General features: G+C 40.4%; 1 long non-coding RNA gene across 4 annotated transcripts in view; it reads right to left on the reverse strand.

Moving 5' to 3' along the window:
* LOC138917444 (uncharacterized) overlaps positions 1-23,590 on the reverse strand; it is a 427,142-nt gene that overhangs the window by 342,212 nt on the left and 61,340 nt on the right. For all 4 annotated transcript variants that reach the window (XR_011425475.1, XR_011425474.1, XR_011425476.1 and 1 more), the window contains exon 3: positions 13,023-13,139. This is a non-coding gene — a long non-coding RNA (uncharacterized lncRNA). The remainder of the gene's footprint in view (positions 1-13,022; positions 13,140-23,590) is intronic.

Consider the following 23,590-nt stretch of genomic DNA (forward strand, 5'->3'; position numbering starts at 1 on the left):
CACTTCTTGTGACAGCCCTTTTCTCCCTTCTTCCTCAGGGTCATAACTCTAATTTTATGCTTTAAAGAAGACAGGGCCCCTCCCCATTCCCAAGAGTAAACCTTAGTTAATCTAAACTAATCATGGTAATTCTAATTCTCTTCCAGTGATTGGTTTAACAGTGGGCATGTGACCCAGTTCATACCAATAAGATTAAGGGGAGATCTGTAGAGGGATTTCTGAGGAGGGTTTTCTTGCTCCTAAAATCAAATGTGCAAGAAGATAGAAGCTCATTTTTCCACTCTCATGGCTGGTGCGGTGATGGCTGGAACTGCTGCAGCCTTTGGCAATCATGAAAAGATGTCAGTCCAAGAACAAAAGTAAATATGCTGAGGATGGCAGAGCAGAAAGATGAAAATGACCTAGGGATTTCACTTGGTTGAGCCCCCAAATGAACAAACTCTGCAACTGCTCTATCTTCAATTTGACATCATGAAAATGTCCAGATTGTTTACACCACTTTTCACTGGGTTTCTTTTTACTTACAGCTGGCAACATGCGATCTGATCTCTAGCCCGCCTCGAGAAACATGGATAAGGAAGGGCCCACAGAGAAGGAAGTGAGGACAGAGTCATGACAGAAGCTGAGGATGCTGGGTTTAGAAAATCCAGAGGAAATTTAAGTGAGTTCCATACAACTGAATGATTCCTTGTACACTAAAGATTACGTGGGGTCTTTTCCACGGCAGACGCAAAAGGAATATGTTTATCAGCCAGAAAAATAAACACTCACCCATGCCAAAGCCCTCAAAGACACCAGAGGGCAGCTGGTGGGAATCAAGGAAAATCAAGTCAAACCCAAGGAAATCAAGGAAAACCAAGTCGGGAGGAAGGTGTTACAATCAAGCTCACCTCTCAGCTCCATTGACCTCGCCTTTCAGAAAAATGTTTGTAGGGAAATAGCATTTAGTGAAGGTGGTTGCCTGGCTCTCTTAGGGTGAAAAAAAAAAATAAAAGGTGAGGATTCATAACTGATTGGCTTACTAAATAAACATTTACTCACTGCCTGTCATGTGTAAGCACTGTTGTCAGGGCAACAGAATAGTTGAAGACGGCTCTGTCTTCAAGGAGCTCACAGTCTGTAGACACCTAACAAAAGGTTTCTTGGAGAGGCTAATGTAAGAATAGAAGGTAATTCAATAATTAGGCAAGCCTGCCAGATACACACACGTTACCACAGAACTCAAAACTACAAAACCGGTCACAAACTGGCTCACAACCAACATATGTGCCTGAAATCAGCAGTTCTATGTTAAGGGAATAGACTGTTACTTCTCTTCTTTTGCACCTTCTTTCTTTTGCCTTTAGCTGAGGCAGAGGTTTTCCAGCAGCTGAAACTTGACTTTGAACTTCTAAAGCTGCCAGAGTTGGAGGAGCCCGGGGAAGAGGTGAATGATGAGCAGGAATATTTGGCAACAACATAAAGATTATATGGGGAAAATGTTTTTACGTGATCGTTTTTTCTGATCCACCGTTTTTTGACGGAGCTGAGATTGGCCAGCCAATGTCATCAGTTAGTTCTAGGCCTTCCTCAAAACAATTTTAAATATCTCTGAATTCCTTCAGGAAAAGGTATGATCAATTTACGAGAAGAGAAAACTGTAACTTACTTATCCCATTTATAAAGAAAAAAATAGAACTCTTCCTTGCTAGTAAGTAACAAAAAGGTTAGTGCTTCACCTCTACTCTGGAATAAAGCCCAAAAGATCTTTCACGAAAAGGATTCTGAACGTTTGCTTTTTAACAAGCCAAACTTCATGATGGAGGCAGTTTGTCTGCATACCTCCTTCCCAATCTCACTCCCCACCATCCTATTTACCGAGCCCTCCTTCCTCTTTTTGCAATACGCCCAGGCACTTAGGGGTCCCTGAACTGTAGTCTCACAATCAGATCTTCTTTACCATGATAAGCACCCCTCATTCTAAACATTTCCATCTCTCCTCACCTGCTCTGCCCTCACAAAAATCCATCTGACCAGTGTGTCATCCCTTTAATATGAGGTGCTCTGCTCAGAATCTGAGAAGCTAGATGCTCTTAGTGGGTATGAGTTGGTTAATCTGGTACCTCTCCCAGGTAACCCACAAGTATTTTTACAGGAACCCCCTGAAATAGTATTCAAACCCTCTGGTTAAGGATTCTAATAATGAGGATTTTTAAGTACCCTGGGAAACTTGTAAAAGAAGCTGGGGAAATACTCCTAAAAGTACACTTAGTGAGCCATTGGAATTCACTTATTTGTAGGCCTGGTCTTCTCCTGTGTTTATCCAAATAGGTTGTGTGGGTTTATACAGGATGCTTCTCCTGTAAAACCACTCACATGTTAACAGCCTTGCTCCAGGAGACTCCAGTGCTCGCCTGACATTTTTGCTACAAGCCCTTGACTGTCAGTTCTAGAACACACTGTTCAATTGAGTCTAGATACTCATTTCTCTTTAGGAAGGAAGAAGATGCTCTGGATAACAATGGCCGCCTTCTCCTGCATATTCAACAGGCGGGCTAACCATAGCAATAAACACCACCAAACTCTCAGAGCCTTAAAACAGTAAAGATTTGTCTCACATAAAATTCAAGCAGCTCTCCTCTAACTAACGATTCAGAAATGCAGGGTCCTTCTATCTGGGCCTCTGCCACCTGCAGTCCATAGCTGACGTAGTTCCCTGGGCTTCACTTCTGGGCCAGGGCACAGAGAAGAAGGAACATGGAGTCCAGGGACGTCTGGGAGCCAGGCCTGAAAGTAGCAACAATACTTCAACCCACAAGCTAGTGGCCAGAACTCAGTCACATGCCCACTAATGGTGTACATGTGACAAAGTAAGAGTATAGTGAGCAGTATCTGCCACAACCCAAAACACAGAGGCCTGATAACTGTGCACTCACTCTACAAAGGCCTGTTCTGACTCACAGCTACGGCAGACTGCACCTGACCAGACTCGAGTCTTTTCTAACTGCTTCCTCTTTGGGTTTCAGTTTCTGAGATTTCACAAAGATTCTTAGCTTGACCGAACTTTAATCAGGCTTCTGAACCTTCTCCTAGGCCCATAAGTGCACTCCCTTACAAAACCTGGTTTTAGCAAGAACTCTGCTAAGTCAGTTTAACCAGAACCTTCACTTGCAATATCTGATCATCCTCAATATCTGATCCGGTTCCTGATCCTCCACCATCCCCCAGGTGATGTCTGATCATCCTGGCCTGTCTTCAGCAAGAATCCTGTTAGGTCAGTTTAGCCAGAACCTCCCTTATCTCTGACGTTTCCTGCTAGTAATTTTCCACCCACTGACCCACGCCCTGCTCTTTGACTATAAATTCCCACTTGACCACGCTGTATTCAGCATTGAGCCAATCTCTCTCCCTCACTATAACATTCCATTGCAGTGGTCCCTATACCTATCACAATGGTCCTAAATAAAGTCTGCCTTTCCATCTTTAACAAGCGTCATCGAATATTTTTTCTTTAACAGACTAAAAACATGACCCTTGAGGAGATAAAGGCTGAAGAGCTGGATACTCTTCGTTGTAATGAATTCTTCTGGAAAAAATATCTTCAGTTTGAAAAAAATTATACACCTTCCAGGATCTTTCACCCTTCCAGATACACTGATTTAGGAATTTTCTGCTCTGCTCCCAAAAAATATATCCATGGATACCTAAGGTCTGAGAACAATACACAAGTATAAAATATACAGGCCTCTGGAAACCCGCCTCTCCCTGTTTGAGCTTGAGTAGCTTTCTCTAATGTGGACCCACAGAATTTCTTTTGGGTTGGCTGCTTCACAGAAAGCCACAGTCAAAGGAGGACTAATCCAAGGATTGCAATGACTCTTTGATCCAAGGATCACTTTATTGAGGCATTCACCACTGATGGTCCAAGTCCATCCACTTCATCCCCAAAACACCTCCCCAGAGTGCCTGGGGGAAATTCACCACTTTCAATGAGACACCAATGAGCTGATGTCTGGTTTGTATTCAATAGGATAATTATTAATTCAATATCAAATTATTAATTTATGCCAGAAACTAAAGTATGGATGCTGTCATATTACAGCATGAATAATAGAGGAGACCAGACCTCGGACCACACTTTGAGAATCTCTAATATAATTGATTCCCACTCCCAACTGGCCCCATCTAGGCAGAACCACATGACCAGTTCGCCCTCTCAATCTGAGCAGCACTGATTGAAAGAGGAAATTACTGTTTTGTGAATGATCAACCTCACTCAAAGAGGACATTTTTAACATTTGATGGTAAAAGCAACTGTTGACTAGAGAAAACATTGTAAGCAAAAACTTTTTTTTTTTGGCTTTAAGATGAAAGAATTTTTTTCTCTCATAAGTTTTATCCTTGTAATCTCTAGATTTATTGAGTACCTACTATTTGCCACAAACTATTCTAGAAGACTTTATGTGTTTTATTCCATTTACTCAGAATAATCTAATGAGGTAGATATAATTCCTGTCTCCATTTAACAGATAAGGAAAACTATATATTCGTTTAAGTTTGCATTAATAATATCTAATATTTGTATCAGGTACTACAAGTTATAAAAATATTTTTACTTGCATTATCTCATTTGATCCTTACAACAACATAGGAGGTAGGCAGAATATGTCATATTTTTCCATTTAGAGATGAGGAAATTGATGCTAAGAGAAGTTAGGTTACTTGATCAACATCTCTCTGGAAATGCAGTGGTCAGGACTCAAATCTAGATCTCCTGACTTCCAGTCTCATCACTCTACCACATCACTCTACTCTGTTTTAAAAAGCACCCATAGAATGTCCTTTCATTTCAAGGAGTGGACGGAACCAAAGAATTAAATTTGAAGTATGTCTTCATACTCTTTAGAAGAGTCAACCCAAAAGTAACACGAAATGAAAAGATAGATAATACAAAATACTATCTGGACAGTCATATTGAAATAGTCCTTCCTTGGGTGGAGAGAAGAGAATGTTTGCAGGAGAATCAGCTCCATTGTGTTCACCTCTGGGAACATATAAATTGGACTGGAGGATCCACAAGCATTGAGTGAATAGCAAACTCAACAATAAATTTCAAGGCCCAGAAGTATGAAATCCTGGACAAAGTCTCCCTCCACTCCTCCAGGAAGTTTTTTCCAACCTCCTCATCCCACAATGGCTCTTCCTTATTGTGAATATGTATTTCTCTCACAGTCTATATCACACAATCTAGCGCCTGATGACATGTGGGATTTACTATCTTCTACATATCACAAATACATGACTTCTAGAAAGTAGAGACCATGTCTCCCTCTTGTACTTTGGTATCCATCAGAAGATGAGCACCATCCTGGGTCCAGATGAATGATTACCAAAATTTGAAAGGTATTTCTGATGGTAATAACCATTCCACTGAAATACTAATATTGTATGATAGAACTAACCATTTATGAGCTTGACACATTGCATTAAGATTTTATCCTATGGAGTTATATTTCAGTGTATATAATTTGACCCATGTCAAATATTATATAGCGAGAGCTGCATAATAAAGAGGCATGTTTAAGACAGTTTTCCTATATTTGTGTAGATAATATCATTTAAAACCTACTACTAAATTTTGAAATCCCAGAAATAAGAGATAGAGATGGCTGGTTAAATATTTGGTATTTATAGACAGTGCATATAAATCAATCATAATAAAGATACATTGTAGACATATCCACCCAGAAATTTTAATAAAAACAAGCCTCTAAATCTGTATTACTGTTTGAATAAAAATGAAACTGTTTCCATAACTCAGTTACCTAATGAACTATACATATCTTTTCCTTTGTCTTGGAGGATGAGTAGAAATGGATAGGAGAGGCCATGCCTAGCAATGATATTACCAATCATTGGAAGATCTTTTACTGCTGTCTTTACCATATAGACCTCCAGCAACTTACATCTCACATTTGTGAGCATCAATATGTAAGAAAACACAAAGTTGAGAGCATTAAAAGGTTGATGGTCAGGAACAGCCAGCAGAAAACGCTGTTCATTGCTATTTATCACCTAGGAAAAAATAATAATTCCCTGCTCTTTACCTTCTGCAGAAATACCTCCCCATTGTCTCCTTAGTCTGAGAAGCAAGCCCATGTACCTGGACACAAAAACCCACTTATTTGGGCAAAACATCCTGGGCAATCAGAAGTCAGGATGCTAAGCCTTTGTGTAGGTATGCGCCTGTTGGGCCAAGACCTTGAAAATACCTATAACTGTATAATAGATATGGCTACACATTAAAACTACTATTTGCAATCATGCTCGATAACACAAGGAATCATCCACAAGCTGCTCCATGACAGCAGTTCTTGACCTAACTAGTCTCTCTGACTCATTGGTATCGATGAGCTTGGGTGCATTTATGACTCTGATCCAGAAACGCAAGTGTGAGGAAACACAGACTTCTTGACAAAGCCAAACAAATCCCAAGTCTAGAGACAATGAAGGCTGCCTGCCAGCCAGCCCCAGGGAAATGGTACATAATGCCCAAGACCTTTATTTGCAAAATTGACCTAAAAAACAACCCCAGGTTCTGCTACCTGTTAAAGCAAATAATGACAAAGAAGACGGACTGGAGAAGATTGGTGGCACACTTAGGCAACTACCTGACAGAATGTGGTTCCAACATAGCCTTGAGTTTAATTTAAAATGCTTGATCCACAGATAGAACAAAAACCCGAGTTTAAACTCTACTCCTGACTCTGCACAAACTAGCTAACAGCCTTAAGTAAGTGAGTGAAACTTTCTAGGTCGTCGTTGCCTCAACATCAAAGGATGATGAAACTGTAGAATCATCTACAGTAGTCATTTGCTAAATTTAAAAAAAAATAACAATTATACTTGTTGGCTGTCTTAGTTTGGGCTGCTATAACAAAAATATTGTATACTGGGTGGCTTATAAACAACTCAAATTTATTCCTCACAGCTCTGGAGGCTGAAAGTCCAAGATCAGGCACCAGCAGATCTGGAGTCTAGTAAAAGCCTGCTTCCCGGCTTACAGATGGCTGTCTTTCCTTGTGTCCTCAGATGGCAGAGAGGAGAGAAAGGAAGAGGCAAGTTCTCTCAAGTCTCTTCTCTTTTTTTGAGGAAGATCAGCCCTGAACTAACATCTGCTGCCAATCCTCCTCTTTTTTTTCTTTTTTTTTTTTTTTTTGCTGAGGAAGACTGGCCCTGAGCTAACATCCATGCCCATCTTCCTCTGCTTTATATGTGGGATACCTACCATAGCATGGATTGCCAAGTGGTGCCATGTCCACACCCAGGATCCGAACTGGCGAACCCCAGGCCACCAAAGCAGAACATACACACTTAACTGCTGCACCACTGGGCCAGTCCCTCAAGTCTCTTCTTATAAGGGCATTAATTCCATTCATGAAGACTCCACTGCCATAGCCTGATCACCTCGCAAAGACCCCCACCTGCTAATACAATCACATAGAGGATTAGGATTTCAACACACGAATTTCAGGGGGACATAAACATTCAGTCCATAACATTGGTCAAAGGTCTGACAATTTTACCCATTGATTCTTTCAAATTTTTGAGGTGGATGCTATTGAGTCCTGCATGTTTTTATACCTAGGTTATGCCTTAAATCTAGGATATTCTGAGATAGTATTTCCCAAAGCATGTGCTATAGACTGCAAATTCCAAAGATCATCCACAAAGAAAAGGTTCTATGGTAAAATAAATTTGGAAACACAGCATACCGTAACCTCACTTTTGGATATTCAGTATCTATATTAGCATATTAAAGACTCTAAGAAGTCCTGAAGTAAACAAACCTTTGCTTTGTTTAGCCCATATCCCTTGAGTCCTCTGACTTCAAACTGGCAGTATCTGCACCTCCTTGTCTGATCTCTCTCTCTGTCGTGCCTCAGAAGGCTCTTCCACCTGCTTGCAGAGCAGGCTGATGTACCAGGAAACTAACACACACCCCAAGAGCAGCCCTCAGCCAATAACTGATGGCAGCTGTGGTGTAACTATCCCAGCTCCCTTGCTGCTTGGTTGGGATGACTCTGAGGTATGTGCTTTATACCGTCTCCCATAGCTCTTCTGTGGGATTAAGCTCTAATCACCCACAGTGGTTGCTGGCTTGAAAGGTACCATTTATTAGATGCCTTCCCTTCACTGTCTTACTTCCCCACTCTCTGCCTCCCAAATAAACTACTTGCATACAAATCTTACTGCAAGGTCTCGTTCTAGGAGAACCCAAACTAACATGCCCAGGGTTCCCACATGTGTTTGATGACAGATCAGTCTTCACATAACACTTTTTCAATTAGCCAAAACTATTTGGGTGGCAAGTGAGAGAAGCCCAACATAAACTGAATAAAACAGAAAAATTCATTTATTTAAGTCCAGGGATAAGCTGGTTTTAGACCTGGCGGAACTCAGAATCTCACACAACGTCCTGGTGACTCACTGTCTCCATTTCTGGGCTCAACATTCCTTTGTGTTGGCTTCATTCAAGCAAGCTCTTTCCACAAGGCAGAAAGACAACCATCAACACTAAGCTTATATCCTCTCTTTTCAGCAACCCCAATGAAAAAGGAGCTTCTCCTTCTCAATTGTTCCAAAAGAGCCCAGGATGAATCTCACTGGACTTTCTTGGTCACACAGTCATCCCTGCACTGATTCCTGAGACAAGTGAGATGGAATATACAGTCCTGGGCCATGTGTCCACCTCTGGACTCAGTCACACCAAAATCATGTGGACCAACCGTGGGGACGGATGGTTCCTCAAAGGCAAATCATGGTATTGCTACCAGCAGAAAGAAATGCTTCAGGGTAGGTGCAAATAACAGATGTCCACTCCACTCTTTCACATTCTGTAGAACTCACTAGGGGAGATGCTGTTCTACACCATTCACCACTACTTCCTCCAAAATTCCTGAGAAAGCCCTTCTTGGGAAAGGCTGAAAGTACACTTTAAAAAGGGATGAATCTCTGACAACTTCATGTCATGCAAATTCACCTTTTATACATGACCATTTTACTGGTGTTACTTGTTACTTGGCTTCCTGGCTTTGGTATATTTAAAGAAGTATTGATTATCAGCTTCGGCATTTCTTGTCACAAGAAAAAGATAGTCTATCAACACCTTTTCATCAACCTAGATCCTCATGATTAATTTCTTTACTATTTCTATCAAGGAAGGTGGTCAAATAGCCTTAAGCAAATGGGAGAACACATTCATAGCAATGAAAAGACTAAAGAATAATGGAAGCTAGAAATGTGCTCTATAAACCACCCATCCATTGCTAGAAACATTTTTTTTAACTGTCTTGTCTTTCCCACAGGAAAAACAAAAAGGTTAACCTCAAAATAAAAAACAAATAGAAAAAAAAGTAGGATTTAACTGCACACTTGTGGTTTTATTGGGTTTTCTAGAATTTACTACAAATGCCAGAAATTAATTTATAAATAATAGTAAGCATGGGATCGCAACCAACATCACGTGAAGAAAAGGAAAACACCTCAAGAATGTTCTAATTGGCACAGAAACACTCATCTGTGGCTAGAATAGCCAAAAGAGAAGGGCAAGTTCCACATACCAGCCTTGAAAGCATTATTGGTTTTCAAATTCTACAATGATACAATATCGTCTTTCCAATTTTTTTTCTATTTCTTTTCTCGCTTCATAAGCTCACTCTCCTGGAGGAATCTCACTGAAGTAGGGACACACATCTACATTAATAGGGGAGCCATGATGCCACTTTCTTGCACCTTGCTTTGATCATTCTCTACTCTTTGAAAGAAAGGTCCTGTGTCATTTCTACTTTATGGACTCCTGACAATAACTACCAATGTTTATCATAAAAAGATGTACTATATTAAAATCATATGATTTCAGAGTTCTTTGGTCTAGCAATGATAAGCAGCTTTTTAAATATAGAACAAAGGCCCCCTTTGACTTTTCAGCAGTGAGCTCTGTTATGTTCGTGCGTGTGCATGCTTGGGAGGGGCATGGATTAATTAAGTGCCTGCTATTCATGCCTCAAGTGGCTGCACCTCTCTCACCCAAGTGCACTCCACCTGGGCACACCCCCATTTGCATGAGATTCTACTCTCAGGTATCCTAGGACAGCCTCAACATCAGGCCTATGTATAAGCGAGGAGGAACTTAGCTATGAAAACACGAAAAGATTCAACATCCGCGGACCAGTAAACAAATGGTGAGGCATCAATTCCATTCAGCTCAGAAAAAAAATCCTTCCAAAGAATATTAATGATGTGGGAAAATGCCAACAGTAAAACTTTTTTTAAAGAATGAGAAGAAATACACTCAAATATTAACAGTAACATTCTATCTCCGAATGATAAGATCATCAGTAGGTTTTTTTCTTCATGTTTTTCTGTTTTTCCCATGTTTTCTACAATGAATATCCATTACTTTATAATCAGAATTTAAAAAAAGAAGAAAGGCTAAATTTTGAAAAGGACAAAAAAGGCCTCTGAGAAAAATTTATAAAATGCTGGAGCAGAGCTGGTGGGACTAAGTAGGTCATTACTACAAAAATCAGAGCCCTAGATTCCTCTCCACACTAGTAAATGCTTGTCATCACCATGTCATGGTGTATACTTACAGCCCCCACAGCACTGGAACCTCCGGGACTGTAGAGCAACATCTCAAATTCTTTATCGTCCCAAAAACGCTTAGTACAGTGCTTTGTACAAAATAGGTGTTCAAGAAATGTAGTGTGAATTGATTTATTAGAGCATGTTGGTTCTAGGATGGGGGTGACTAGACAGGGACCATCAGGGGACAGGAAGAACTATGGGTCCAGCTGCTCCAGAGCCTTGAAACTTCAGGTGAATATCTAAAATCAGAGATGCTGATGGAAGAGTCAAAAGTCCAGGAAGTCTGGAGGGCTTATGGGATCAGAGGGTTAAAACAAGCATCTAGGAAGGCAGTTGAGTCAATGACCCTGAAAGCCAAGACAGCAAAGCAATGTTGAGTATGCTTTCAACTTTCCTCTAAGCAGGGTGGTCCTAGGAACAAGTGTGCTTTGTGGTTACCCAGAATTGCCCCCTATGTACACCAGGTCCAGATGGTTTGACTGAAAACAATGTGGCCAAAGAAATGTAGTCAACTGAACAATTTAGGCCAACAATAGAAGGTTTGTTGGAACAACCTAGTCCTGCAATAGGATGTCTTTTATAATGTCATTTATTGTTTTTTGCCAAATTTCAGAAACAATGCGTTCTCATTAGAGAAGAATCTTGAGTGACTAATAAGCACATCAAACTTAAAAGGTCCAAAATTGAGCTCTTGATCTGGCCTCCCAAACTCCACCTTCCTGCAGACCTCCACATCTCAGTTGATGCAGTTGTATCATTCCAGTTGCCCAAAACAAAAACTTGGATTCACTCCTGCCTACTCTCTTTATCTCATACCATATATCCACAGACATACAGATACACACATACACACACGCACACACATACAAGCCGTGTTCCCTTGGAAGCCCTTTTGTACTTGTTATTCCTTGTTCCAACATGAGTTTTCTCCAGATGTCCACCTGGCTCATGCCCTCATCTCCTTTAGGTCTTTACTTAAAAATTACCTTGACAGTGAGACCTCTCCTGATGATCTATTTTAAAATTGGAACCCTTCCCCAACACTCTATCCCCCTTCCCTCCTTCATTTTTCTCTGCAGTACTTTTTACTGTCTAACCTATGACATATTTTACTTAGTTCTTTTATCTATTCCCTCTCCCCACTAGTATGCATCTTCATGAAGGCAAATTTTTCTCGTCTTTTTCTTTATTGCTATATCTCTAACATAGAGAATATGGCTAACATTTAGTAGGAGCTTAAAATTTTGTTGAATGGATTAAAAAAATACCAATAAGCAAAATAATTCTACCTAACCAAACACTATTCAGACTTTGGTGTATAGTTGTCCAAAACCTTCTCTATACATTATTGTTATTTTATAAATATAGGGTTACACCACACATAGCATTTGGAACTGTGTGTTTATTTCATAACACTAAGAATTGTTAGATATTTCGGATGTTTCAACTAAATCCTATTATCCCAACTTTCCACTTCCAACAAACACCAAAGAATAGGAATAATGGGCTGGAAATGAATTTGAAATATAATTATAAATATATAGGGAAAAAATTGAAAAGTTAACTTTTAAATGAGCAAAATCTTTAAAAGATGAATAAAGGGTGCAAATAAGCCACAATCCTGGGCCAAAATTATCAAGGAATAATGTCTGAAGAACATTCATTTTACGTTTTTTTTTCTTTTACCAAATAGCTATGTTGATTTCTTATTTTTGACTAAATTGTTCTTAGTTGAATAACCTGGAGCTGATGTTGGCAGAAGTCAGGAGAGACATAGGGAGAGCCAAAAGCTCTCAGGAGCGTCCTGATTCTGGCAGAAGCAGGAGCAGAGGGTTTAGAATCATGAGAAGGTCATCATAAACGTTCTCCTTCAAAGACTTCAGGTTCTCAGACCACAGAAATTGCCCTACATTTCAATTTCACCATCCACCACACTCAGAAAGAAACACTCCTTAACTCCCTACTCCTAAAGGATGAGAATAAAGACAAGCCAGATCTCTCTGAGATTTTCAAAGAATAGTCTTGGAACTGCTGTGGGCTTTTCCAGAGTCAAAAGCCAATGGGATTGATTTTCGGAGCCCAGCGGCCCTCGTCTCTTTTTCATTACACTGCATGGATGTTCACAGGGGGGTGCTGAAAGAGTCATAGTTTTTGTTCTCCATCCATCACCCTTACTGACCACTTTGGTTCCATGGACTCTGTATCCCTCTGAAAACCACCCAAATGGTGGAAATTTTGAGAGTTTTGGCTGACTTCCTATTATCTAAATAAAGTGGGTGACACGGCTTTTTTTTTTATTTACTAAGAAAATAGAAACCAGACCCTTTGTTTTGTATCATCAGGTTAACAACTGAGTTGAGGTGTCACCAGCAACAGTAATGGGCTTTACCTACCTCCAAAAGGGGATTTCTGGGAGGGAACACTGAGGTGGCACCTACAAAAGACTCAGTCTTCACATCAAGGGAAGAGAGAAATCAGTCATTCTTCAGCAATTCAACTCGGGGCCCATCCTGAAGAGAGACGAAAGGATGAAGAAAATAACTTTCTGAACCTACTATGTAACATGCCCAGTGCTGGTACTTTCATATATATTATCTTAGTTAATTCTCACAACCACCACATTAATAATAACTACCTGTGACGTGAGTGTCATTATCTCAAATTTGCAGATGAAGAAAATGTGGTTCAAAGAAATTAAGTAATTTCTAAGAAGCAATACCAAAATTTAGAATCTTCCTGAAACTTCTAACTCCTGGTTCATTGGCCTAGTCTGGCCCTCCACCATGCTGTATTTTTGGATTTCAAATGTCAACGGAATAGTGATGTCTAGAGTTGGGGGAAATGGGAGGAATGAGAGATGACTAATAAACAGTTTAGGATTTCTTTTTGGGGTGATAAAAATGTTTTAAAATTGATTGTGGTGATGTTTGCCCAACTCTGTGAACACACTAAAATCCATTTAATTATATTCTTTAAGTGTGATTTGAATGGTATGTGAATTATATCTTAACAAAGCTGTTGCCAAAAAATAATATTTCATGGAAGGCTGTCCCCACCCTGTTACACCAATAAAGTAACAAAAACCTCTCAATTTCCAATAATCAACATATCCTGAGGTTCAAAGGCTGTGCTTTGTATCTCTTTGTAATTTTATATAGCAGGCAATAAACAAATGGCTCTTGATAGCAATGATGAAACAGATCCAAATTTCCCCACCCCAATTAGTGGGGAAATGCTCAGTTAAAGGTAGCTGAATGGAGGTCAAAACCATAATCGCAAGTAAAAATGTCAGCAAAATTTTCTCTAGCATAGTCCCTGGCCCATTTCAAGAATCTTCCCCCACTCTCCCCACATTTCCTCCTCTTCCATCACCACCACCATGATCTTACGGTTGCACAATTTCATTTAGAGTCAAAATTAGAAATTAACTAAAGAAGCTATGGTATTCTCCTGAGTATAAGATGTTATCCCTTTAAAATGAATCATCAATTTAATAACAACTTTCCAAGAAATAAAAATGGAACACCACATTAAACACATACATTGTACACTAAATGAGCATTTCAGAAGTGTTCAAATGTGGGAGTGAATGCATCTAAGAATCAAAGAAATGAAATAATTCTCATGAAGGTGGTAATCCAGTTAAAGTATGATTTCTCCACATTTGAAGAAAAACAGAATTTTTTTTTAGAATCAGAGGGTTGATAAATCTTTAATGACAGAAATATAGGCCTGAGACAACAGAAAACAGAGTAGTATTTAGTTTTAGGGTGGAGGCGGCAGCTTCCCAGAACCTATCACATACTCAAAGGCTGTGCCCTACCAGTTCGTTTTGGCTGGGATGCACCTTCACCTTCATCTTGCAAGAGTAACAGAGGAATTGGAAACGGGTGTGGCTTTTGGCACGGGCACTGAAATCTACATGTTCTCAAAGTCCTGGGGAGGTATGCCTGACTGCCGGGACTTCATGGCTATTGTCAGTGTGCTGCAGAACTTTCAACAAAAAATTGGTAATTGGACCACCCAAGCTCTGAAAAATTGTGAAGTCTAGTTTCTCATTGTCCACCAAAAAAAAAAAAAAAAAAAAAAGACTATTTAAGAAAGAACAGAAAGAGAACCAAATCCTGCTTATAAATGAAAGCTTTGGCTCTACAGTATTAGCCTGTCCATTGCAAAGATGACTTGGGTTGGAGATAGTAAGGAAATCCCAGCATCTCTGCCCCTGGCTTAATCTTGAGAAGGATTTGCCCAGCCTAGCATCTCTTGATTCCCTTCTGCCTAAAGAAGTAAGACCTGGGACCCCCACCACCCCCTCAGCAAAAGGGATTATACAGGGCAGAGCATAAATCTCTGTTGTGCTGCTTTTGCCAACAGTTTGACTTCTTGGATTCTGAATTGCTATACTGCCTGCCTACTCCAGCCCCTACTGGATTTGAGCCTGCCCAAACCTCAGGCATTTGCTTGGTAGGAAACCCAGGACAACTCCAAAAACATCCATATATCCACATGACAACTATTTCCTGGTGACAAAGGAAATGCAAAATTCCAACCAAAAGGTGATAATATAAGATGAGACTTTTGATAGTGAGTCCCTTGAAGGCAGAAACTACTGTACTTGCTGGAACAGAAGTTGCAGAGATATTTTGCATAGAGATTTTCTGAGAAAAAAATTTAATTATGTTATCACAGATGAGTTAGAAGTAATTCTAAATTGTAATTACAGAGGTCTGTTGATTGAAATTGGTTATTTTCTTTTTTTGCATAAACAAAACTCATAATGCAATGTTTACAATTTCTAGTTTAGTTTTCTTTGAAGAGTGATGAGATCTTAAAAACACGAAGAAATCTGAGTGGATGTAGAATCCTTAGTTTTTACAACACTGTTACACCAATCTTTCACAGTTATTTCTCACACTCCTAATTCAATAGCTATATATACATATTTTTAATGATCACCTTAATGAGTCTTTGTAAAGTATTCAACCTTATCCTTACATATACACTAACTTTATCTTTGTACATATATCTCACTGTATTTCTCACTAGCAAACATGGGTAATTTCTCTGCATTCTATGAAACAGTGCATTGTAGTAGAAAAAGAAAGGGCTGTTATATGTAAATTTTATCTCAATAAACCTGGAAAAAACAAACAGACAGACAAACAAACAGGCAAGCACACAAACAATCCCTTTGTAATCCTTCCTTAGAATGGGAAGAAAACATAATTAAACTGTTGGTATGGTTTCCAAAGAAACTAACAGGAAGGCAAGTGTGGACTTATTTGTTTAAATATACATGACAATGTGAAGCAAAAGAATGTACAATAAATTTAGCAGGTAAAAAAAGCAAAAAAAAAAAGAGCAGAATGCTCAGAAACGTAAGACCTAGTTCAAGTGCCTGCTCCATCTCCTTCCAGCAGTGTGACCTTGAACAAGCCAGCTCAGCTTTCTGGAGTTTGAGTTCTCCCTCAATAAAATGAGAGCGTGGTCCAAGAACTGGAACTTTCAAACTGCAATCTCGAGAGTTTTGTGCACCCACTCCCAGTAGACAGATGCTCTGTCCTAACAGAGGAATGCGAGGCACACATGCACCCGCATGCACACACGCTCCATATGTAGCGGCTCCAGGCTAACTGGATAAGATTTTCTTTGTTTTCTGACCTAAAAAATTGGAAACCACTGGTAGATGACATCAGAGTTCAGGCCAGCTCTAACTTTCCCTGATTCTTCCCTCCATACTGCTGTATGTGCGGAAGGCACACAAAAAAATACGAGTTGTTGATGGTGTCTATTGTGACCCTTGCAAAACTGAACAGTCAATATCAGGAGCTGCTGGAATTAAGCCTCTTTCTATACACGAGATCCCTCACAACTCTGCACATGTTTAAGATTTAAAATCTGCAGCCTAATTAACAGAGAATATTAAAAAAAAAAAAAAACTGGCTGCTTAACTTTGGCATTGCCTTCAAATTGTATTCCCATTTGCAAATTTTACCACTGGATTTTTTTCAGATGTATTTGATGTTTTATTTCCCCATTAAGGCTAAGCTCAATAAAAAAAGAAAAAGAGGAGGAAAGAGAGAGAAAAAGAAAGAACCAAACAGTCAGCCTTGTGGGAGGATAGAGGAGAACAGCTTGATTAAGATCACCGGAAGATTGCTGCCTCTAGAAAGTTCAGGAGCCTTGTAATAAATAACCCTGTATAAATCTAAAGAGATCTGAAATGCTTAACTAGTTTTTGAATGTGAGCAAATACACATACACACAGCAGTCTACTACGCTTCAGTTTCATATCCTGAACACTATAAAAATGTCCTATTATTGGAGTTCACAACAATTTAACAGCTTGGATAGATTATATTCCTTAGGGGCAAAAGGCGGCTACGATGCAAGGTTCAAGTTCCTGAAGTTCAGATAGTTTTAGGACGTTAAAAAAATTTCCCATAGGAAGAATTAACTTCTCTCAAGCGAAAAACAAGGAGTGAGAATTTCTTCACTAATCCCATGTTTTGGACAGAGACAGTGGAAATTCTTAGTCTCATAGGTGACTTTTGCAGAAAGCTTAAACTCCCATTTTCCCAGGAGGCCATACCCAGGTCTGCTAGAAGTGTATAACAGAAGTGCATAGGCAGGAAAATGTGTAGAAAATTTGCATATTCATTGCTCACAGTTTACATAAACTGACAAGGTTCATACAGTTGATTCTCAGGCACTTTTCAAGTTCACATTTTATTGCTGCTACCTTTAAGTTAGTCAGTTTGAAAGTTCACTCACCTATATTGCTTCTCGCTCAGCTAATATTACTGTCGTGGGTCCCCTGAGGTGAGGCACGTGACTTAATTCATAGAAATGGAGGGAGGATTACGAGATGTGAGAGTTGAAAGGGTTTTGTTCCCTATCTCTCTGACATACAGAATTAGGGAAATAGTAGCAAGGTCATCTGAAATTTTCCTACGGCCCCTGGGAGCTGATGAACCACAGTTCGGAAAGCATTGGCCTAAAGGGGAAAAATACATAGAAATCCACCCAAGAGTGACTTTAGAGCATGCGCATTGGAGTCAAAGAGCAGTGGTTCCTTGCCCCAGCTCTGCTTTTTGCTAACTGCAGTCTGGCAAGTTATTGAACCTTTCAGAGGCTTTGTTTTCTCATCTGTAAAACAGGAATTCTATTAAAGACTGTTTCATAGGATTGTGCAAATTAAAGGAGATGCCTGTAAACTGTTTACTGTAATGCCTAGATTTAGTTCATTACGGTTTTAGAACCATTAACTCTGTCCTTTGCTGCGTGATTTCACTGTTTAATAGCATCAAAGGGCCCCTATAGATAGAGAATTTCTTCTAACCGAGTAAACTCCTGTAACAAAACTTTTCATATTCCACATCAGCACAAGAACTAAGATTACTTCTAGAGTAGAATTCAAATAGCCTTAAAAAAATTTCATATGTAAACTAAGGTTATAGGTTATTAATCCAGATGCCAAATCACCAGCACCCCTCCTCATCATCCTTCAACAGTGAATTAGGTCACTATGCCCTTCTGTACCACCTCAGAGCCCCCCAGTACTTTTCATGGTCATTACCTTTGTCCGTACCCACTTTGAAAAAAGAACCACATGGGTCTGAGCCATTTCAGGAACAAGGGTACAATCAGGCATTGATTATTTCCCCCCTTACAGCTCCACTATGTTATAAAAGGGGATAAAGAAATAAAACTCAGCAGTTAGGGGAAAGAGGATGTTAGACCCATCCCTTGGCTGATTTTAATTTAAGGCACTTCAGTATGGTCATTTCTCAGAGTCACTGAGGGCTAATGGTGCAATCCAATTTTGCCTAGATGAATTTCCCATGACAAACGATATTGGCTCATTATCTGTGGTCGTGACTGAGTGCCAGTATTTTTCTTCCTCCAAAGCTTGGGTAGGACAGCATGGAGCTGTTATGTTCCTTGGGACATTTGTTTCCAATTTTGCAAACACTGTGAATGTGGTTATTTTTGTAGCTCTGTTAGGAAAGTGCACGGCATTTGGTTTTTCTTGTTGGAGTTAATTATAAATCATTAGGGTTCCAGTGCCCACAACAAAGTCCTTGGACCTCAAAGCTCAATCACTGGTGATTGCGACTGTCCTACCCACAGCCCCCCACCTCTTGCTAAATCCTCCATTTCTCATTATGAAGCAGGAGGAAGGAGGGGGTGTTATTTTAAGATGTTTTTATTGGCTTCTAAATGTGAAGCTCCAGTTCCAAGGCCTTCTTTTTTCCCAGAGCAAGATAAACTTTTTTGGGTTGTAAATCATGGGACTTTTGCATCACTCGACAGAGTCCATGTTTAAAAGCCATTCCAATCACCTCTCTGATGACTTAAGAAGTGGAGAGAGTTGCCCACACATCATGAAAAGGACCCTTTCAGTAGCACTGGGCCTACGCCCAGATCTGTTAGTTTAGGATAATAAATTATTTCTATTTTCACCCCCTCCCCACCTCCATCCCTTGTTTATAGAAAACGGCATTGTGGCCTGCCTGGTGACTTTATAACTAGCCATTGGGAAAATTGGGAGGCCCAAGAAGGGAAGGCTTAAAATGGGCGGTCCCTCCCTTACCTCTGAACCAATCCCTCTTCCTGCCCCCAGACAGGCACCCACATCCTTGGGCTGCCCCAAGTCCCCGGCCATAATTACCCATCCCATCTCACACTCCAGGGCAGCACCCATAGTCACAAGTTTTTCCTATTAAAATATCCCTATCCTGAATGTCATTTTCCCATAGCGCTCTATTTCCTACTAGATAGCAAAAGGGTAATCTAATTTTTTTTTTTTAAACCTGCATTCATGTATCAATAGGTGCCAATCAAATAATGAAGTGAGGAGGAGACTTGTTTTCTGCTCTTTTTTTGACCTCCAAACCCTCACCTCATTCAAGGCCTTCTTTGATTCAATCAGAGTGGGCGACTGACAATCAGTTGTTCACCTCTATCCCCAATGCCTGGAACAGTACCTGGCACCCAGCAGGCTTCAAGAACTACTTGATGAATGAATGAGGGTCCATCCCCCTTTTCCTTCCTTCACCCTTCCCTGGCAGACCCTGGGGGTGCCCTTGAAACAGAGCTTGCATGCCATGGAGTCAATGAAATATATTCAAAGATCACCCTAGAATGCTGACCCTGAAGATCACTTAGTCCCACCTCCCCACTTCACAGATGAGGAAACCAAAGCCTAGAGAGATGAAATTTCCTGCCCAAGGTCACATAGTGAGTGACTCTATAACAGAATCTGACTCAGGTCCCTTGACTCCCAGGTCAGGGCTCATTCCCCCACGGTTTGCTGCCCCATTCTCTGCTTATTAACATAAGCTTTCTTGAGAAAAATAACTTTAGGTAGATGTCCTCAACAGTTTCCTCATGAAGATTTACTTGTAATCACACACAAACACACACACACATGCACACGCACACACACACACAAAGCAAGCCTTCCGATTATGGAAGAAGCAGGAGTATTGGAAAATAGAAGTTCTGGTCCTGAATGTCCCTCCCCTCCCTTTCTACCCCCAGGAATCCCCACAAGCTACAGACACAATCATGACAATCAGCTTAAAAGCAAACACATAGGGTTTAGAGATGGTCTTAGTGTGGCTTCCCCTCAAAAGCAGACCCCAAGATAAGGATTTCAGGTCACGTTCATGGAGGTGATACCAGGAAGCACTGTGAGGAAGTAGGCAGAGAAAGGAGGAAAGCCAGTTAACGACTTCTTGATGAGCAGATTATCACTAAGGGTCACGAGAGCCTCAGTCTCAGTCGGGATCCTCTGAGGGGCTGTGTAAACACACCTCAGAATGGTCCCACTAAGGGTAAGGAAGCTGGGGTATTTGTCCTCCAACTCCTGACCCACATCAGGAGAAAACCCCATAAGAGGTGTTAACTCTCTGGCACTCTTGGCCTGCCCCATGCGGCAGCCATCGTCTCTGCAGCCAGAGAGCCCATGGGGGCAGAAGCAGGGGCCATCAGCCTGTAAGGCAACAAACAGGTGATCAAAACCTACTGCTATTCCAAGAAAAGAGCCCTGTGTGGCGTTGGAGCTGGAGTTTTAGCTACACAAAGAAATCATATGAAACCAGGTGGGAGGCTGCCCTCTTCCTCAAATAGTATCCTTTTTCCTAGAAGGCTCTTCCCCCAGCTCATTCCTCAGGTTTCAGCTTTAAAAAAAAAAAAAAGTCTATTGGGGAAGGCTTCCTGACCTGTTCTCATACCCTTCCCTTTGGTGACACTCTTGCTTATAAGGACATATTCAGTGTCCATGTTCCCCCACAGCCCATATTCTGAGAGCAGGAACATGTCTGTCTTATTCTCTTCTATGCTGTCAGCACCTAGCACAAGCCTGAACATAACCTTCTTTGCTGAATAAATATCTGTTACGTGTGTCATTTCAGCTTGTATTTAATGTAGCTTGATTGTGGGTCATATTTGTTTAGTGTGAATGGATTGAATTTAGGCCTTCTGGCTTGTTTTTGCCTGTTTATACTTGGTCAACTGAGCTTCTTCTGTGGATGGTAGGTGAGGCTGTTCCTCAAAGAAGCTTAAGTCAGTAAAAACTCAGGTGAGAGGATCTCATCAAGTTTCATTAAGGAAATTTGCTAAAACTTCCTCACCGTAACCTCTTTACTGTCAGGACCCATTTATAAAGCACAGGGCTTACCACTATAAAGGATTTAATCAGGTTTCCTCTTTTCTTGAGAGGATGAAAATTTAGTTTCCTTATAGAGTAAGCTGTATGATCTTATCACTGCCTGTTCTGGGAAGGACAAGCCTATTCCACTTAATGACTAGCATTTTCTCTGGATTTTATTTCTTGGAGCCTTTCACAGCGGCTGGCAACAACCATGACAAGGGGACTGGCAGATTAGCTGCCCCCAGACACAGAGGAGGGAAAAGGGACAGCAGAAATGGAGAAGAACTTGAGTCACTCTTAGGAGACCACCCTCCAATTTTCTGCCAATGTGTTTTTGGTCAAGACAACTAACAGTAGCTCACTCATACTAAGGGAAGAGGCGGTTATAGTTTGAGGATAAAAAAATGCCTCATGGGAAAGTAGGAGAATTTGAACAACCAGAACTCAGGAAAGGCAAGAAACAAGGCACCTTTGGGGTTTGGCCTCTTAACACTATTTCTCATCTCTTTCTCTCTCTCTCTCCTTCATTCTCCATATTCCTCTCTCTCGCAACCAGCTCGTTCATGATTGCTGCTTGAACACAGCCATCCTGTGTTCTTCCCTTTATACATTAACATTTTAATTCTAGCTCCTACTGCTAACTGGCAACTGGCTCTTTGTTTCGCAATTCCATAGCCCGAAAAGAGGAATCTGACCTGCCCTGCTTGTTTGAATGGAGACAAACTCCAAGAACAAGTCATAGGTTATTGACAAGCCCATAGACAATGCTAACTTTGAGACAAGTTTAGGCACTGGTCTAATCAGTGTGGTAGGAATGAGAATGGAAAGAGAGAGTTCCAAGGCTCAGAACATAGACATGCCCACTCAGGTGAGGGTGAAGGCAGAATTTCCTAAGAAAGGAGTGTAGATGGTACAAACAACCCAAAAATTAACTTCCCTAATCCTCTCCCAACAGGTCATGTAGCTGGTAGCTAAGGATGCAGAAATTTAAATCTTCTTAAGACAGTTGTATCTGAGCCTCTCCTCCACTGTTCCTCTGCAGGCTGACCACTTCCAACTACAAGCATCTGTGACTCTCTGCCTGAGACTTTTGCTAGTCATAGGTGCATGCTCAAGGCAAGCCAGAGGTGACTGGTTATTGATGGCACCAGGAACAGCCTTCAATCAGCAACAAGTAGGAGCTGGTAAATACCCCAGATGCTTTGGCCTTTGGGTGGGACAACTCTGAGGCACGTTCTACACTTTCTCCCAAAGGTCCAAACTATGACTGAGCCACAGTCGCCCACAGAGATAAGGCGCTCAATAACAGCCTGTATTGGCTTCCTTCCCTCCCTTGTCTCACTTCACTCTACTGCCTGTGCCTCTGAGATTTATAAATCCTAGTTCAGGGTATGTTTCTTGAAAACTCAACCTACAAAAGATTTTGCCAGATTTAAGAGTTTGAACCACCACTTTCCCCAGATCTGTGCTCCAGATATTGTTCTCCTTCTGTATCATGGTCTTCTTGCTCCTATTCCATAAGGCAACCACCACAAACATGTAGAGACAGCAAATCAATGACAAAATCCACACATCATTTCCTAGAGTGAGGTGTGTTTGCTCTGAATATCATTACACAAGCAATTGGTCAGCTCCTAGATCTTCCAAACTTGTGAAACAGTTTGAGCCTCAGCAATAAAAACAATAATTTCAGCCAGTTTAAGAAATGAACCAAGTGGTCCAGTCTCAGAAATCTGTCACATGCAGAAAAACACAGTCAACAACCACAAAGGTCATTTAAAAACAACACATATTCTTCAAATGGAAAGGTATACTACACCCATGCTTAAGAACTCAACATCAACATCATAAAAATGTCAATTCTGCCAAGTTAATATATAAATTTAATGCAATCCAAATAAAAATTATCAGCAGTATTTTTGAACTATTTTCACATGGAAAAATAAACAAGTAAAACTAGCCAGAAAAATTCCATTAAAAAAAAAGTAATGATGCGAAATTAGTCTTGCCAGATATTAAAACATGATATAAAGATACATTAATTAAAGCAACATAATACTGGCCCATAAATAGACACGTCAAAGGAATATTCCAGTAATAGACCCAACAACATACAGGAAATTGATATATGATCAAGATGTATTATTAAAGAAATGATGTTCACACAATGGGTAGCCACTTAGAAAAAAAAATTGAATCCATTCCTCTAACCTTGAAACAAAAGAAATTAACAGATGGAGCACACATTTAAATGTAAAAACTAAAACCACAAAATTATTAGGAAAAAATGGAAGAAATTTT

The sequence above is a fragment of the Equus caballus genome, chromosome 14 (genome assembly GCF_041296265.1).
Source record: "Equus caballus isolate H_3958 breed thoroughbred chromosome 14, TB-T2T, whole genome shotgun sequence".
NCBI lineage: Eukaryota > Metazoa > Chordata > Mammalia > Perissodactyla > Equidae > Equus > Equus caballus.